At 42.9% G+C, this 17294-nt stretch overlaps 1 protein-coding gene and 1 long non-coding RNA gene across 3 annotated transcripts in view; one reads left to right on the top strand and one right to left on the bottom strand.

Annotated features, from left to right (window-relative positions):
- The window catches only part of LOC138845290 (uncharacterized), an 81427-nt gene extending 72051 nt beyond the window's left edge, over positions 1-9376 (bottom strand). The window contains exon 1 of one of the 2 annotated variants that reach the window (XM_089313735.1): positions 9075-9376. The gene's annotated coding sequence lies outside the window, so the exon portion shown is untranslated. The remainder of the gene's footprint in view (positions 1-9074) is intronic. The other variant, XM_089313734.1, reaches the window with a different exon arrangement.
- Positions 9377-9565: 189 nt separating this feature from the next.
- Positions 9566-16986, top strand: LOC149122172 (uncharacterized). Its single transcript, XR_016221280.1, has 2 exons — positions 9566-9709; positions 16037-16986. It is a non-coding gene; the product is annotated as an uncharacterized LOC149122172 (long non-coding RNA).
- The last annotated feature ends 308 nt before the right edge of the window (positions 16987-17294 follow it).

Raw genomic sequence — 17294 nt, 5'->3', positions numbered from 1 at the left:
TGATCACTGTTTTAAAATTCCTCTACAGACTAACAACATTCTGCTCTCTTCCCATGTGCACACTTTTGTCACAATATAAAATTGTGAGTGCTGTGATGTGGGAATTAGTATGTGATGGCAACAGAAACAGGGTAGAAGTAAAACAATAGGAGTAAAATGGCCCAGAAGCCAAAGTTAGAGGAAATCAAAGAAGGATGAAGGAGCTGGCTGTAACGACACTACAGAGGACCCCTTTCTTCAAACTTGGTGCCTGAATCAACTGGAATGAGGGTGTACAGATCTCCCTCTACTACCTGGAAAGGTGAAATGAAAATGCCTCCCTCTGTTGAAGATATAAATTAATTCAAAAAATTAATTTAACAATGTCTTAATGTCAAAGGCAAAGAGATGGCAGGTCTCTGTTCCCTAATCCCAACCCTGCAAAGAACTCAACAAACTGCTACAATCCGCCCTGATGCATAAGGAGGGAAGAAATACAACTTGAAAACGTCTAGGAGTGGAGTGCCCTGGTTTTCCTCCTGTGGTGCCAACTTAAAGGAAAAAGATCTTACAGAAATGACCACTCACAGAGCTGGTTAAATGGATTACACTGACCACTTACATCTACTCTCTGTGCACTCCTTCTTACTCACTTAAAGAATTGTTTAAACACTTTTAAACATCTTCACTTCTGTAGCACTGATCTGAAGCCAGGAGCCAGGAGCTTCCTCCGGGTCCCCCATGCCGGTGCAGGGGCCCAAGGACTTGAGCCATCTTCCACTGCTTTCCCGGGCCATAGCATAGAGCAGAATCAGAAGTGTAGAAGCCAGGACTCAAACTGGCACTCACATGGGATACGGGCACTACAGGTGGTGGCTTTATCTGCTATGCCACAGTGCTGGCCCCTTTATTATCATCTTATATTAAAATTAAAGAAGCTATATTGATATAGCATTATTGAATAAATCTCATTTATTTGCATTTCTGTACTTTTTACCTAATGTCCTTTTTCTGTTCCAGGATATACAAATTATCATTTTAAAACCAGACAGTAGAATTTTTCATTATAAACATAATATCTGGGGGAGCCAGAATTGTGGTGTTTCAGTTCCGGCTATTCTTCTGATCCAGCTTCCTGTGCTAACACCTGGGAAGGCCGTGTAAGATGGCCCCAGTGCTAGAATCCCTACCACACACGTGAGAGACCCAGATGAGTTTCCTGACTCAAGGTTTCAGCCTGGTCTATCCTAGATGTTGCAGCAATTTGGGGAGAGAACCAGTGGATGGAAGATAAATCTCTCGCTCACTCGCTCTCTCTTTCTACCACTTTCTCTCTCTCTCTCTCTCTCTCTCTCTCTCTCTTTCTCTCTGAGGCTCCACCTCTCAAATAACATCAATAAATCTTTAAAAATAATATATCACATATAAGCTATTTAAATATTGCAGCAGAACATAAAATAAAAGTGTTACTCCCTTCTTTCTATCCTACTCAAATTTCCCAGAAGAAACTGCTCTTAACAGTTTCTTACATACTTCTGAAAGTCTTATATGCATGCATACAAGGCTGCTTTAAACATCATGAAAAAATGAATTAAAATATAAGTTTGGGGCTGGTGTTGTTGTATAGTGGCTGGTGTTGTGGCATCCTTTTTGCAGTGGTTCATGTCCTAGCTGCTCCACATCTGACCCAGCTCCCTGCTAATGGCCTGAGAAAAGCAGTGGAGAATGGCCCAGGTGTTTGGGACACTGCCACCCACTGCCACCCATGTGAAAGACCCAGATGAAGTTCCTGGATCCTGGTTTTCGCCTGGCTCAGTGCTAGCCATTGCAGCCACCTGAGGAGTGAACCAGCAGATGGAGATCCCTCTGTCCCTCTCTCACTGTAACTCTGACTTTCAAAAAGAATAAATGAATCTTAAAAAAAAAAAAAAACTACTTGTTTTGGTGCAACAAATTTTGAAATCCATACATAGAAGGCATCTCCAAAAAGTCTGTATAAAGTGTATATCACAAAAAACTATCGAAGGATTTCAATTTTTGAGCATCAAAACAACCTCTCTTTTAACGTTATTTCTCATGAACCTTTGAAGTACCTTCATAAAGATATATATATGTATATATGTATTTTTCCAAATAGGTATCTTTTTTGTACATTATTTTATACATAAGTACTTTGTACCCAAATCATTTTTCAAACCATTCCATATTTATTATTCTATTATATGCATGTATCACAATATCAGTTCCTTAATAATATATAATTAGGTTGCTTCTATTTTATTCCCATTACAAGCAATATTAGAAAGAACTTTACAAAGTCTTTAAGTACTTTACCAAATATATGTAGGAAAAATTTCTCTAGTTGAATCCCACCAAAGAACATTTGCATTTAAAAATTTTGCAGGTAGAACTGCCAAATTACCCTCCAAAAAGACTCTACTGTATTATATTTCTACCAACTATGAGCACAAAATCCTTTTTCCCTACAACTTCATCAAAAAGATGTTATAAGATTACTCATAATTCCTTGAGATGATGCAAATTTCCCATCTTCCCACCTATTTCTTCAAGTTCTTCCTTTTTTTGGCTCTCTGATTTAGCTCTCATTTGGTTTTCTTTCTAAACATCCCTGTGAAGACTGCCTTGCACTTATTCCCCTCTACACTCTAGATTCCCTTCCCTCAATCCTCCAACTTCATTTTTCCTGTGCAAAAATTTCCTTTCTTTCCAGTTTACCTGAAGCTCAGCACAAATGAATGGAAGACAGATGCTCTTCCCCTGCTCTAACAACCTGCCAGCCTCTCGAACCAACAGAGAATGTAAATCAGGAAACCTAGAAGTATTTATTTTGTGTCACATTATCAGAAGGAATAAATTACTGTTGATGCAGCTCTGAAGAAAGAAAAGTCATCTAGAGGAATTCTGCATGGTGTCTCTTTTTAAATGGATTTTTCTTTTCTATGTTCCACACTGGATATGAATTTTCTCTGAATCATTAGCTCATAATTTATATTCACTAGTTCATAATTTGTATTCACTACTCCTTTTTGGAGCAAGGCTGGGTATAGGACAAAAGTAGTATAAGAAAAGAAAGGAAAAACCTAAAAGTACCAGATTGAAAAGTAGGAACAAATGGGCAGGAAGGGTGGAGGTGAGAAGGCAAAGCTTAGGTTAGGAAAAAAAGTCAGCTTCTTAAATTCTCTAAGAAAAATTCTTTCCTTCATTCCATCACTACTGTCTTCACTCCAGAGTTCTAAAAATGAATACAATGGCAGGCATGGGTTGCAAGGTAGGGCACAGACAAAAGGGCAGTGACAGCCTTATTTCCCTAACATCAAACTCCCCCACCCCAACTTCTGATCCAGCAAAATTCTACCCACTACCCAAAATCAGCTTCATAGAATAACCCACTTAAGGCTAAGGCTCAGAACAAAAATCAACTACTCCACAATCTGCATATTAAGTCTCTTAAAAGATTAGGATGCTGCTAAAGAAAGTTCATATGGCCATGACCAAGTTTCTTAGAAAGAACACAAGGATGCAAAATGGGGAGGCAGCCTGGGGGTTTATGAGCAGTTACAGTGAACTGAAGATGATGTAAGGGGATATATCATGGAATGGGAGCAAAGTAGACAGCCTGATGGCAGTGCTCAGCAAGGTTTCATATTGAGATTTAGAAGAAAATTTGCAAAATATACAAATAAGATCTACATAGAGCAAAAGAAGTTTTTTGTAGGATACAAGGGAAAATACATTCTTTTTTTTTAAGATTTTAGCAATTTATCTTTCACTTGAAAGGCAGGGAAAGACACTGGTATACCCCTAAATGCCCACAACAGTGGGGACTGGGTCAGACTCAAGCCAGGAGCCTGGAACTCTATCCATGTCTTCCAAATGTGTGGTACTTCAGTTATCACCTGCTGTCTGCCAGGGTGTACATTAGCAAAAAGCTGGTTAAGAAATGAAGGATTTAGGACTTGAACTTGGCACTCCAAAATGGGATCAGGTGTTTCAAGTGCTATGTTAACCAGTGCACTAAACACCCACCTTGGAAAACAAATTCTTGAGTTTTATTTAAATACGATACATAGAAAATGAGAAAAATAAAGCAGCATGATACAGTTCTCTCCTAGCTCAAAATTAAAAATAGTTCTAGGCCTTCTATTACTTCTTCATCTTCTCTCCAAAGTTACTAAGAAAAAGTGGTCCAGTGTAAATTCTATCAATGTTCATCCCACTTTACCCTTGAGAAAAGGAGGCACACAAAGAACAGATGCATGTCTGCTGTCTCACAGACTCAGAACTTCTTTTTAAAAAATTTATTTATTTACATATTTATTTATTTAAAATGCAGAGCAAGAGAGAGAGAGAGAAAGGAAGAGATCAATCATCCATCCAGCGGTTCACTTCTCAAAAGGCTGCAACCGCCAGATCTGTGACATGCTAAAGCCAGGAGCCAGCCAGAAATTCCATCTGGGTCTCCCACATGGATGGCAGAGAACAAAGTACATGAACCATCATTTGCTGCTGTTCCAGACATATTAAAAAAACTGGATTGGAACTGGAGCAGTCAAGCTTCAAACCAGCAGTCTGATAGGTGATACAGGTATCACAAGTGGTGACTTAACCTGCTGCACTACATTGCCAGCCCACAATCAACACTCCTTAAACCACAGGATCTATAAAGTACTTTGGGCAGCCCAAAGACAGGGGCTGCAGCACAAAGAAGATTAGGAATTAACAGATGCTAAATCATCTTGCCCCATCCCATCAAGGAATACATTTAGCAAACTTTTTTAAGAGTTTAACTAGTAAATCGCAGGCAATTCATCAGAACCTTGCAACAAACATGAATAAGACACAGTTCCTAACTCAAAAAACCCACAGTGTGGCAAGGATGACAAAGGCTTGATAGTGGGCTAAAATCAACTGTACCTAAAGGCTGCTGCCCTACAGAAGATTTCTACAGTTTCTTCTAGTATGGACACAGCCTGTCTCAAGTGTATCCATCCATGTGAAGTACTAGAACAGTGTTTGGAGTCAGACATTGTTATATAACTGCTGCTTGTGACACTGGTGTCCCACATCAGACCTGGCTACTCCATGCTTCCAGTGCTGCTTCCTGCTAAGATACCTGGAAGAGCAGTGGAAGAAGGCCCAAGCACACGGGCCCACCACCCATGGGGAAGATCTGCTTGGAATTTCCAGCTCCTGGCTTCAATGTGGCCCAGCCCTGGCTATTAAAGCTATTTGGTTAATGAACCAGTGGATGAAGAATTTCTCTCTGCAGCTCTCTGTATATCCCTCTCTATCTGTCTCTCTTCCTTTCTCTATGACTCCACTTTTCAAATAAATACTGAAAAAGAACAGTGTGTGGCACTCAGTGAACAGAGAGAAATATCATTAATACTCTTATTATCTCATGAATCTGACTCGTAGGTCTCCCTCCCCTGGGGTTTTCTTCCTTCTAATTGACTCTGAGGCCACATTGCCTGGGGTTGACTCTCATCAATGTTCCTTCTTGCTTATGTGACAAAGGGAACTTTGCTTAAAAATCCTGGGACTCAGTTTCCTCAACCGCAAATGGAGATACATAACACCTATCTCATAAAGATGTTGTAAACAACTGGCTACCTTCAATGCATCCAGAATATTGTCTGACATCAAGAAACACTCAAATAATGTCTGCTATTATTATTAGGCATAGCACTAAGTTCTACATCTGCCTGCTTTCATTTTAATAAAAAGACTGAATTTCATTGCATCGGATATATTTAGCTTAAGGAGCATATGGAGTCCCTGGGATGAAATAGGAGATGGACAGATGGAGGTTAGAAGAATAATCCTGTAACTTATTAATTAAGATTTTGTCAACTAATCTGTTTGTTAATGGCCTATTAAATAACCTCATAATGAAGTCTGCCACACAAGTAAAGCCTTTTCAAATGCTTGCTCTTTCCAATTCTTCTGGCCCAGTTCTAACTTCTAAAGCTCTTAAGGGATTAGCCCTTCCAAGTCTCACAGCGCCTCTTCATCCCATCATAGTGGCCCAGCACAGAGCACAGCTATGCTTGCAGCCAAGGAAAGACCTCTAGGGCAGGAAGCCCTCTTCATCTGAACTCCACCCATCATTCCTCAGGCTGAAGTGCTACAATTCTGAGTCAGAGTATCTCCCTCCACAGCATAGGGAAAGAGTCACTGGCCCCAGACACAGAAGAATAACGTTGCTCTGATTTCTGCTGAGAAAGGCAAAAGGTGGATTATTTTCATGGAGATCTGGCAAAGTAAATGTCAGCTGAGATGTCACACAATATGCTGTACAGAATATGCTCTACCAGCCTACACTCACAAAAGTCAACAAAAGTTGGGTAACTTTTGCTCCAAACCACCTAAGGAAGGAATGTTGTAATCAGAGTCAGGGAAAGGATTCTCTGTTGCAGCCTGATTTCAAGTAAACAACTACATGTAAGAGGGCTCCCTCCAAGTAGTACAGTCGGGTACTTCATAAGCTATTTCAGTTCCTGAATATTGTTTTGTTCTTTAGACAAATATTGCTGTGTCTGTGTGTGTATTCATATCCCCACATACACAGTCACTATGCGGCTCCCTACCCATCTCCCCTCTCCCTTTCCCTTCTCATCCCAGTCCAGAAGTCCTATCTCTGCCTTGCTCTGTATTTTTCCCCTAACCTGCAAGGTCCTTCAAGTCCCACCCGAAGCCTCTCCTGAGCAGAGACAATCTGTTGTGCACACATATGGGGGAGGCTTACAGATGGGTCTCCCCTCAGCAAGAGGGTCAAAGTGTTGAAGCACACACTGGAACCTCTAGGACCCTGAATTTGGATGCTCCTCAAAATATTACAGCACATCTAATTGTTTCACCCCAATCTCCATGACAGGCAAATTCTACTAGCTTATTTCTTTCAAACAATATCTAATAATATAAATTCCAGAATAAGAAAGTATCTTGAGATTGGAGGTTCTCTAACCCAAGCTATCAGGTAGATATGTAACTCTGAAGTCCGTTCCTAACTCAGAGACCCAGTCTGTCTAATTCTTATATGAACTTGCATCTAATTAAAATGAAAGGACAGAAATTTATGTTCATTAAATAAAATAAAATATAAATATATAAAAAAATGAAAGGACAAAGAAGTCAGAGGAAATCCAGGGCTAATCCTAGTGGATGGGTAACAACGAAGTGAGGAGAAGCAGCTGGACCAGGACAGAAAAGGCATTTTGAACCTTTTTTCCCTCCTTTTCCTTACTAACATAAAAGGGAGGGTTGTGTGGAACAACTTCCATTATTTGGATACAGCATGTATATTTTGTTTCAAAATAATTTTGTTTCAAAATAATCACCCTGGGGCCAGCTGACTGGAAAACTTCCCTAGAGAGAGTTCTGCTGTGGGTCTTGGTTGGTAGTGGCAATTTGTGCAGTGTGTAAATACCACCACCTGCCTACCCGGAGCCTGTCACAGCTTTGAAAATGAGATAGGAAATGCTGTGGAGTGGAAGGACAACGTGCAAGTAATTTGCTTACCAACTTAGTAGCAGTACAAGGAATGATCTGCCCTGGACAGCCAGTTAGACTGACAAGCCTAGGAATCCTGATACTGGATATTTCCAAGTCAATTAATGGTTACGCAACATGTGAGTGAGCTTACAGCTGCTTGAAGGGCTTGAAGGAGCTGCTTCTCTATCAACAAGCACTATGGCAGGAAGTTATGCTAAAGAAAAGAACAAACAGCACACCGGGGTTGAGAGGAGCAACGCTGCTACCCTAATACTCTTCCTACCCAGGATTCACTTTTTATACTTCCTACGTGACCTCATTTAACGAGCTTCAAAAATTGGTATTTCTGCTGACACTCTAACAGAACAGGTGAGTCACTCAAGCCTGGTTCATCATTTGAAAAATTTATTATGCTGAACATTAGGCAGCAATAGTGTTTTATCTCTTTTACTCCCACTGTGTGGGCACTTTTTTTCTTTTCCCTTTTCTTTCTTACCTCCTCCTCACACTAACAACTTGTCTGGAGGCTTCCACAGAGCACAGTCATTATAAAAATGTATAGCTGATATGCTCCCAATGTAAAAAAAAATGTTATAGGCTTAAACACAGAACCCAAAATAAGAAAACTAATTGGACATCTTAATTAAAACACTATACATTGTAACAACATGGGTGGAGCATTGAGATGATGGTAGTTTCAGATAAAGGGAAAGTGTTAACTTTTCTTCCTGTTAGCACTTTCCAGAGGAAAACAGCTCCCGTTACTGCCCCAAGCGGTAGATTTGCATTAACTTCAGAGCACTTCTCACCTTGCGAAGGGATCAACAAGTAATAACAGTGACAGCCCTGCTAAAAGAGGAAGAAAGGACTGAAGACAAAAGTCGAAAAGCAGCCAAATAAGTCATCAGCTACTTTTCCACAGCCTCAAACTCCAAATTGCAAAAAGTCTTTGTTAACTAGACACCACAAAGCCACGGCCTACCCCGCCCCCACGCTGCTCCTGCTGGGACAAAGTCAGCCCAGCGCTCAGGACCCCAACTGCCCGAGGTGTCCGCGTCTACCCCGCTGGCCGGCAGGGCAAGATTGGGAACCGCGCGGCAGACTCTCATCAGATTCTCCTTCCCCATCCCGCCGGCTGCCCGGGCTCCCGCCAAGACCTCTCCCGCCCCGCCGGAAACTGCACGGGATACACGGAGAAGATGGCCCTCACGACCGACCCAAAGTGGGAACAGAGCTTTTAAAATACGGAGAACCGGAGTGCGGGTGCTTTCCTTCGCGGTCCTCTCGCTGTACAGGTACGCACAGTTCCCGCGTCGGGTCGCTCCCTCTTCGGATCCCCCTAAATAAAACGCCTAAAGGAAAGGCTGAGAGCGCGCGTGGGGCTCGCCAGGCGCTGGAAGGGTAGGAGGCGACGGCCGAAGGCAGGGCAGCCCGAGCCTCAGCCCCTGGCCGCTGCCCGGGGGGATCAGCCCCGATCGCCCCGGAAGCGCGCCCAGAAAGTGAACCAGCTGTCCCCGACCCGCCAGCTGCCCTAGCGCCCGCACGCACACACGCATCCGCAGCCCTTGCCGGCGCTGTACTTGCCGTGGAAATCCCTGGGGAGCACCGCCGCGCTCTTCGGGACGCACGGGAGCAAGGGGGAGCGCGCCGCCAGGACAGTCCTGGGCACGCGGGGCGGCGGAAGCGGAAGCAGCGGGGGCCGGCCCGGGAGTGGGGGGCTGCGCTCGGAAAGAGCCGGGACTGCAGGCGCGGAGCCGGGGTCTGCGAGTGCGGGGAGGCAAGCGCGCTCGCTCGGATCCGGGGACGCCCCAGGCCAGTCCGGGGACTCGCAGGCGCGCGCGCACCGACCTCCCACGTTCGCACGTAGAGCACGGAACACACTGGAGCGCCTGGGCACTCTGGGAAATGGAGTCCAGCCCGGGGCGTGTGCAGGCTGCGGACGTGCGGGCCCTCACCAAGGGACTGGAAAGTCTCCAGGGGAAACGGAATGGAAATTATAAGGTGTTCGCTTTTGTTTGCATCCCTCCCTAACCCCAAAACTCTCAAGAATCGGTCGGTGCTCTTCTTCCTTCTTCCTTTCCTGAAGATGAACCTTTAAGAGTGAACCCTTATTGCTACTGACCCACCGGCAAATCCTGGCCTTTCCTAAACTCTGTCTTCTGGAAAAATCTTACCTGCTGCTCTGTTCCTGGAATGCATCTCTGCGTCTCTGGCTGTAAGAATAACGTAATAAATAACATAATACATGGGTGTGAATACTTAGAGGGCTTGCAAAGAGCATAAATTAACATCCTCATGCGAGAATAATATTTTATTGGTGTTTTATTGATGTTTGTAGTTCTTTTAAGATTATTTTATATCCTCTAATTCACCAAATGTAGAAAGGTGGGGAATTGGATAGAGAACGACATTCCTGAACACCTATTCTAGAAGCCAGGTTAGTGGACTGAATCCCTTACATCATCTGATTTAACCCTTAGTTAGATTAATTATGGAGACAATAGTTTACAAAGAGGATACTTGATCAATAGTAATATTTTACCCAGTTAATATTTTTTAAAAGCCAGCCAGTATTAAGTGGCTTGGTATGTTTTGGGTTCTCACAGTTGTGACCATGTGGTACACACAACTCCTGGTGGGGGCAGCCAACAGAAAAGAGGAAATAAAGGAAGGTACCACTCTTTATAATGAAAAATTTTCAGGCAGCAGGGGTTCTTAGGTTTTCCCAGGATGGACTTTTTAAGGATGGATTAAAGTCTGTCAGAAAGGCAAAGTAAGTGAGCAGCTTCTCTATAGAAATTCTCCAAAGTGTGGCCCATCATTTCTTCCTGTCTGTATGGGGCCATTTGTTAGTGCTGCCACCCCTGTGGCCTCACACATCTTTGTAAAGTGCTTCTTGAATTCTTTAATAACTTCTCACAGTCACTGCAGGAAACGGGCAAGAAGGTGAACATTTGTGTCTTTACTGCCTGTGTGAGAAACAGGCCCAGGAATGTTAAGTGAGTTACTAGAGGTCAAGTCATGAGGTGCTGACAAGGCTAGTGCAGAGCTGCTACCAGATGAAGCTGTCACCTTACTGCTGCGGTTTCTCTTCCCTGGAGGAGAGGTGTGTGGTTTGGGCCGACTGCAATCTGATGCGTTCCTTGGCCACACCTGCCAGGTTTGACTCGAGCCCCACTGGATCTACTCGGTTTTCTTGAATGGTTTCTTTTTTATTGTAAGTTTATTTTGTTTATTTTAAAAATATTTTGTCACATGCACTTCAGATGTACACAGTATATCCTATATGTATGCATATGTATTCATATATGTATATATACTTTTTTTCTTGGAAACAGATTTTTTTGTATTTTAAATGATGACTACGGCCTAGACCTACTGAGAAGCAAATTTACTTGGTGTCCTTACTTTAAGCATTTCTTCCTTTACAGACATTCTTTTGGGGAAACTTGTATTTTTAAGGATTGCTTTGATATGTTCAAAATTGTGCCCACAACCACAAGTAAAATAAGAAGGCAGTTAATTTTTTGGGAGTGTCAAAGCCAACCCTGGCTTCTCAGGAGACCACCAACATGCCTGTTCAAACCTTCTGTGTCCTGGTAATTGATTTCTCTTTGCATGAGCCTGATTTGGGGAACTGTAGATCTGTGGGTGGTAATTGGATGGGACAGTCCAAATACTTGTCCCTAAATTAATCCTTTTAATACTACTCAGGTATCATGGCAATGCTATCTATCTATCTATCTATCATCTATCTATTTCACTGAGGAGGACAGGCTGGGATGGGTTAATGCAGTAAAATAATGCCCCAAACTAGTTGGAAGTGTTGCTGTAGAATCTCCAGCCTGAGTCTCTTGGCCAGTGCACAGAAGCCAATCATGGACATTGGGCTGATGGAGGAAAGTACATATTTGTTGTAACATGCACAACAAGGAACCAGCAGCTGCTGCTTAACTCCCAGCTTCCCTGAGGATCGAGGGGTGAAGGTTCCTGCAGTTTGAAATTGGGCTGAGAGGTGTATGTTCAGCTCACCTCCATGCTCCTTGCTGGTCAGTGATGCTCGTGATCTTCCTTGGATCGGTCGTCAACGCTGTGCTCTATAGGGAATTTTTATGATGAGTTCTACCTGTTCTGTGGCATCACAGGTAAGTCATAGTTCCCATCTGCCCTACCTGGAATTTTCTTTCCTGTGCTGGAATTCCCCTACACAAACCCCTCCAGGGAATACTGGCCAACAGAGTTTTATACATTGGAGAAGCAAATGACTTCTGGAATCCAGTTATCAGAAGCTTCTTGGGCCAGTTTTATCACTCCCTCATTTAAATGTATTACTTTTTTTGGAAAGGTTTATTTTATTTATTTAAAAGGCAGAGTTACAGAGGGAGAGGCAGGGACATAGATCTCCCAACTGCTAGTTCACTCAACACATGTACATAAAAGCCAAGCTATGCCAGGATGAAGCCAGGAACCTAGAACTACATGCAAGTCTCCCACAAGGGTGACAGGGACCCACAACCTTGGGCCATATTCCAGAGCTTTCCCAGATGGATTATCAGGGGGTGCATCAGAAGTGGAGAAGCAAGGACTTGAATTAGCACTGATACAGGTTGCTGGTGTTGCAATCAGTGGCTCAACCCACTGTGCCACAATGCCAGCCCCCAGAGAATTATTTTTGAAAAGACAGGCCATGACATCTTGTTTAAGGGCAACAGACAAGAAGTTAGGTCCTACCTTTACCTTATATGAGTACAGTCTCACTAGAAGAAAGAATAAACAGAAAAGGAAGAAAACGTTGGTACTTGGACCTTATTTTGTTCTAGTAGGTTCTGATTCCAGAGAATTAGTGTTAGGACTTTGGGCACAGTTATTCATTCAGGCAATTTTCACTCACACTTACTTTTTGTCTGCCCCTGTGCTGTATTCTGAGAATACAGAAATGATTAAAATGTGGTCTTTGTCCTTAAGGATCTAGCTCACTGTTTCTCGGACTTTTATGCTCTATTTAGATTTAAAAAGTAATCTTATCCTTCTCCCCTAACTCACTGAAAATTCTTACTAGGAAAAACTTATACATAATATCTTCTAATATAGTGAGACAGAACTCATTAAACAGGAATAAATCATGCTTTAGCAACTAACTTTATGGTGGGGTATCAGCAAAAGTTAGTAAAAAGGGGAAACTCTGGCTGGATTTTGAAGAACTGGCGATAACTTAACTGGAGAACAATGGAAGTGAATGCCAAAATAGAGGGGACCGCATTTGCCAAGGTGGAGATTTGTGAATGAAAACCTCAGACTTGGGGATCTGCACAAAAGCTGGCTGTAGCCTGCTTCCTCGCGGTGTCTCACTCTGTTAGGCAGGAGAGGTTGCTCCTCTGGAATTGTGTTCTGTAAGAGGCTTGGAGCGGCTGTCCAAGGAACCTCTTCCTGTTTCTGCTTGTCCCTTCAAGACTGTACTTTTTCTCTCTTTAAAATAAAAGGAAAATAAATTATGAACATAAATTTGGGTGGTTTAGACAGATGTTGTTATCACTTAAAGTAGACTAAAGTAGACTACTGTTGCTTAAAACCACACTTTACCCCAAAGGAAAATTGTAGTTGGTGTGCATCATTAGCATGATGGCTGATGGGGGAATCAGTCAAATGGAGAAATGCAGCCATCAAACATGGTGAAGGAAAAACAGAGTCCCCCAGATCAGAGTATCTATGAATCTTCTTTTCCTCATTTGTAAGATGGAAATAGTTTTATCCATTTTGTTTGATAGCTAGGATAATTAAGGTGTATAAACCATATAAATTGTCAGTGCAGAGCTTCCATGTACTGGTTTAGAGGAGTTTTTCAGAAAATGATATTTCCCTTTCCTTTTTCTCATGTATTAACACTAACTCCCTTTTACTGGCACTTATTATTGTGCAAAGCAATTTATATATATTGCGTGGTTGAACTCCAAAGATGCATGTATCATGAAAGCGATTGTCACAAAGAGTATGCAGTGTATTCATGATCTGAATTCAGATTTATCTGATAAGTGTCTTAGCGACTAGATAAATGACTGCTTGCTTCTACACCAGTGTTCCATCCTGGAAGAAGAATACGTTTGTTTGAACCTGTCTTCTATAGATGCTATCTACAAGTGCTGGAGATGATTAAAGGGTTTATGGTACCACTCCAGACCCTCTCTCCATCTCTAGCCTACTCATAGTGTCTTAGGAAATGAGACTTTGCTCCTTCTCATTTTTAGTGGAATAATCACTAACTTGTAAGACATGGCAAAGAGATATCTTCCAGTTTTTTCTCCTCTGGTTCTTGCTACTGGGCATGGCAGATGTTTTAGAAAATAGCAGACAAAACACATCAATAAACCCTTTTTATATGCTGCTTTGGGCTGCTAAGACAGGGCCACTGAAGGCAAGAGCCAATCTCCTGTGGCCCTATGATGTTGCTGTAAGAATTCAGCATCCCTAAAGGACATCAGTAACTTTAACCATGCTAGTAATTTGGGATTTCTGACTGCTGCTGCTGTTGGAAGAGCTCTCCCTGGTGCTGCCTTGGAGCAAAGTCCTGGATCTTTTTTTTTTTTTTTTTAAGATTTATTTATTTGAAAGGCAGAGTTACAGAAACGGGGGGAGAGAGAGAGAGAGATTGTCTTCCATCCGCTGGTTCACTCCCCAAATGGCCATGAGCTGGGCCAATCTGAAGCCAGGAGCCAGGAGTATCTTCTGGGTCTCCCAAGTATCTGCAGGGATCCAAAGACTTGGGCCATCTTCTACTGCTTTCCCAGGCCACAGCAGAGAGCTGTATTGGAAGTGGAGCAGCCAGGACTCGAACCAGTGTCCATATTATATGGTATATGGTATAAGTCACTGCAGGTGACAGCTTTTACCCCTGGATTCTATTTTAATCCTGCTATGTGAACTTTTCACAGTGCTTTTCTCTTTCTGAGCCGCATTTTCCCATGCTGGCTATACTGTAACCTTTGTTGCTTTTCTGTCACCTTTGGTAATGTGTGATTTCCGTAAGAGGTTTCCTGGCAGTAAGGATAAATTATTAAATGGAAAATTATGACTTTTGAAGGCATCCAGCTTATATGTTTGCAGACTATTTTTTGCTAAGACAAAGCCTGTGACTCAGTGACTTCCAGGCAAGGATTGTGTTCCTTATGTAACTCAGGTGCCTAACACTTGTGAATCCACAGGTCAAACTGGGATGGGGACTTGCCCTAGGTCTAGAAACTGAGGAAGCTACAGGTGTAGTGTTTGTCCTTCCTGTCAGATGAACTTGGAACCTTGTTCTGACACCTCAGAGTTTCTTTGGAATGAACCCCTACCTCCCAATCTGGTTTTTGAAGGCATGGATTGAGTGCAGACATGGTATAAGTGTACTTCAAAGAGATTGTGGGAAATTGAATTAAAATACACATTTATTTTGCCACAAATTTTTTGAAATTCATGCATATGAGGAGTCATAAAAATGTCATGGAAATGTATGTTTTGGGAAAGAAACTATGGATTTTGAATTCCCTCATATACCTCCTAGAGATTCCACGTGTGCAGCTGGGAGCTTCAATGGGAGCAGACCACGGGTTTTATGATGGGATTATTTTCTTTTCACATTCATGAAACTCCCTAGGCCTTAAATGTATTAAAGAATTATGTCCTCCCACTCTCTTCTATTGATGGAGGCTATAAACATACTTATACTATAATGACTCCTCTGTGCGTCCACAAATCTTGTGATTTGGTGCATCTTTGGTCTCTGAGGTAAATAAATATTGAATCTCTTTACAAAGTCCTATTATTTTCCTCAGTAAATGTGTTATTTGGCATGTGTGTCATTCTCCTGATAGTAATGGCCACAGGGGAGCTATTGGTGTCTGTTGTGTAAGTACTCTGCACAGACACCGTCCTCCAGGGGCTGTGGCATAGGCCTAGTTCTCCACATCAGGCTGGCTCCATGGTAGTCTCTATTCACCCTTCACCTGTGCCCATTAGGAGAGCCAATCCCCTTATTTTCATGAGAGAACCATGCATTTTCCTCTTTGCTAAATGGACTTCTTACTACCTTTGATTTGCTAGATAAAAGATAGCTGAGAATAAATAGGTGTAAACGTTGGTCTCTGATGTTCTACACAAAAATCATAAACTGTTTTTCAGTTCTGCTCAAATAAATACATGATATCCTATTGATTGTATAAGCTATAAATTTACATTCTGTAAACCTGTGAGTATAGTCTAAAGACATCAGTAGAAAAAGAGAAACCATAGGATGGTGGCAGATGGTAGGCATAAAAGAATAGAGGGTGCTGCTGCTGTAAGGGCAGGGGAGTTTACCGAGGAGGCTACATGGTGGCCTGAGTGCCAGTGAGAACAGTGAGTGGGAGTTCTGCTGATGGAGACCCAGCTGGAGAGAGAGCATCTGCCCTGAGGAATGCTTTGAGGACTGCCTATTGCCAGCCTGCCTTCTGCAAACACCACTTGGAGCTCTCTCCCTTACACACTGTCTGTTCTATGTTTGTTTGTTTTTCTTGGTAATTACTTATAGAAAAAGAGAAAGAAGAGAGTGGAGCAAGAGGAACAGAGGAGGAGGAAGGAGAGCCCCACTTCCACTGATTCATTCCCCATGTGTCTGCAACGCCCTGGGCTGGACCAAGGTGAATCCAGGAGCCAATGCTGTTTTCCCAAATAAGTGGAGGGTCCCAGTCATCTGAGTCAGTACCTGCTGCCTGCCAGGGTGAACATTAGCAGAAAGCCAGAGTCAGGATTAGAGCAGAGAATTGAATCCAGGTACTCTGAGGTGGTACACAGGCATCTTAACCAGCAACTGCTAGTCCAAATGCTCCTCCTTTTATAAACCATTTCACACTTGAATTTCAAAAACCATTTTTAAAAAAGTTTGGAGAAGCCCAATTTGTCGCTCCCTTGCCCGCAAAGGAACGACACTGTTCGCAGCTTATCGGTCTTCAGCAGACTTTTAATGAGAAAATAACAGTGACAGAGAAAGAATGAAGGGAGGAGAGTGGACAGGAAAGCCCCCTCCTTCCTCAGCACACAGCTTATATAAAAAATCTGGCCAATTACAAGTGGGCTCAAGTCCATGCACGGAACATTCCAATCCGCTGTCTGTTCACGCAGTGTGCACGCGTCCTCAGGCCAATCAGATGAGGTGTCACGCAGCAGGCAGGCTCACCACGCAGTCCTCAGCGCCATCTTGTTGTTTACAACATTCTCAACTCCTCTGGAAAGTCCCGACCGTGGGAAAGCATTGCCCTAACCGAAACTAGCAACATCCGCCTTGTGATAAAGACACAGCAACAGCTATCAGACCGACCTTGACGTGGGGGCTCCATGGCTGCCCATCCCATGGAGCCCCACACCAACTTACATAGAAATTGTGAGTACTTTCTTCCTGTTCCTTAACCCTGAATACTTTGCATGTGTTTCCTACAGGCATGTGTATTTTATTACGTAACTAAAATAAAACCATCAATTTCAGGAAATGAACATAGGTATATTACTCACATCTTATCTTCAAACTGTATTCAAGTTTTGTCAATTGTCCCAAGAATGTTCTTTGAAAGACAATTATCCATGGCCGGCACCACGGCTCACTTGTCTAATCCTCCACCTGCGGCACCGGTAACCCGGGTTCTAGTCCTGGTTGGGGCATCGTTTCTGTCCCGGTTGCCCCTCTTCCAGTCCAGCTCTCTGCTGTGGCCCGGGAAGGCAGTGGAGGATGGCCCAAGTCCTTGGACCCTGCACCCCATGGGAGACCAGGAGGAAGCACCTGGCTCCTGACTTTG

This window comes from Oryctolagus cuniculus, chromosome 15 (genome assembly GCF_051225735.1).
Source record: "Oryctolagus cuniculus isolate XC-2025 breed Fujian yellow rabbit chromosome 15, ASM5122573v1, whole genome shotgun sequence".
Classification (NCBI taxonomy): domain Eukaryota; kingdom Metazoa; phylum Chordata; class Mammalia; order Lagomorpha; family Leporidae; genus Oryctolagus; species Oryctolagus cuniculus.
The sequence above is the reverse complement of the archived record's forward strand: the minus strand, read 5'-3'. Positions and strand labels throughout refer to the sequence as shown.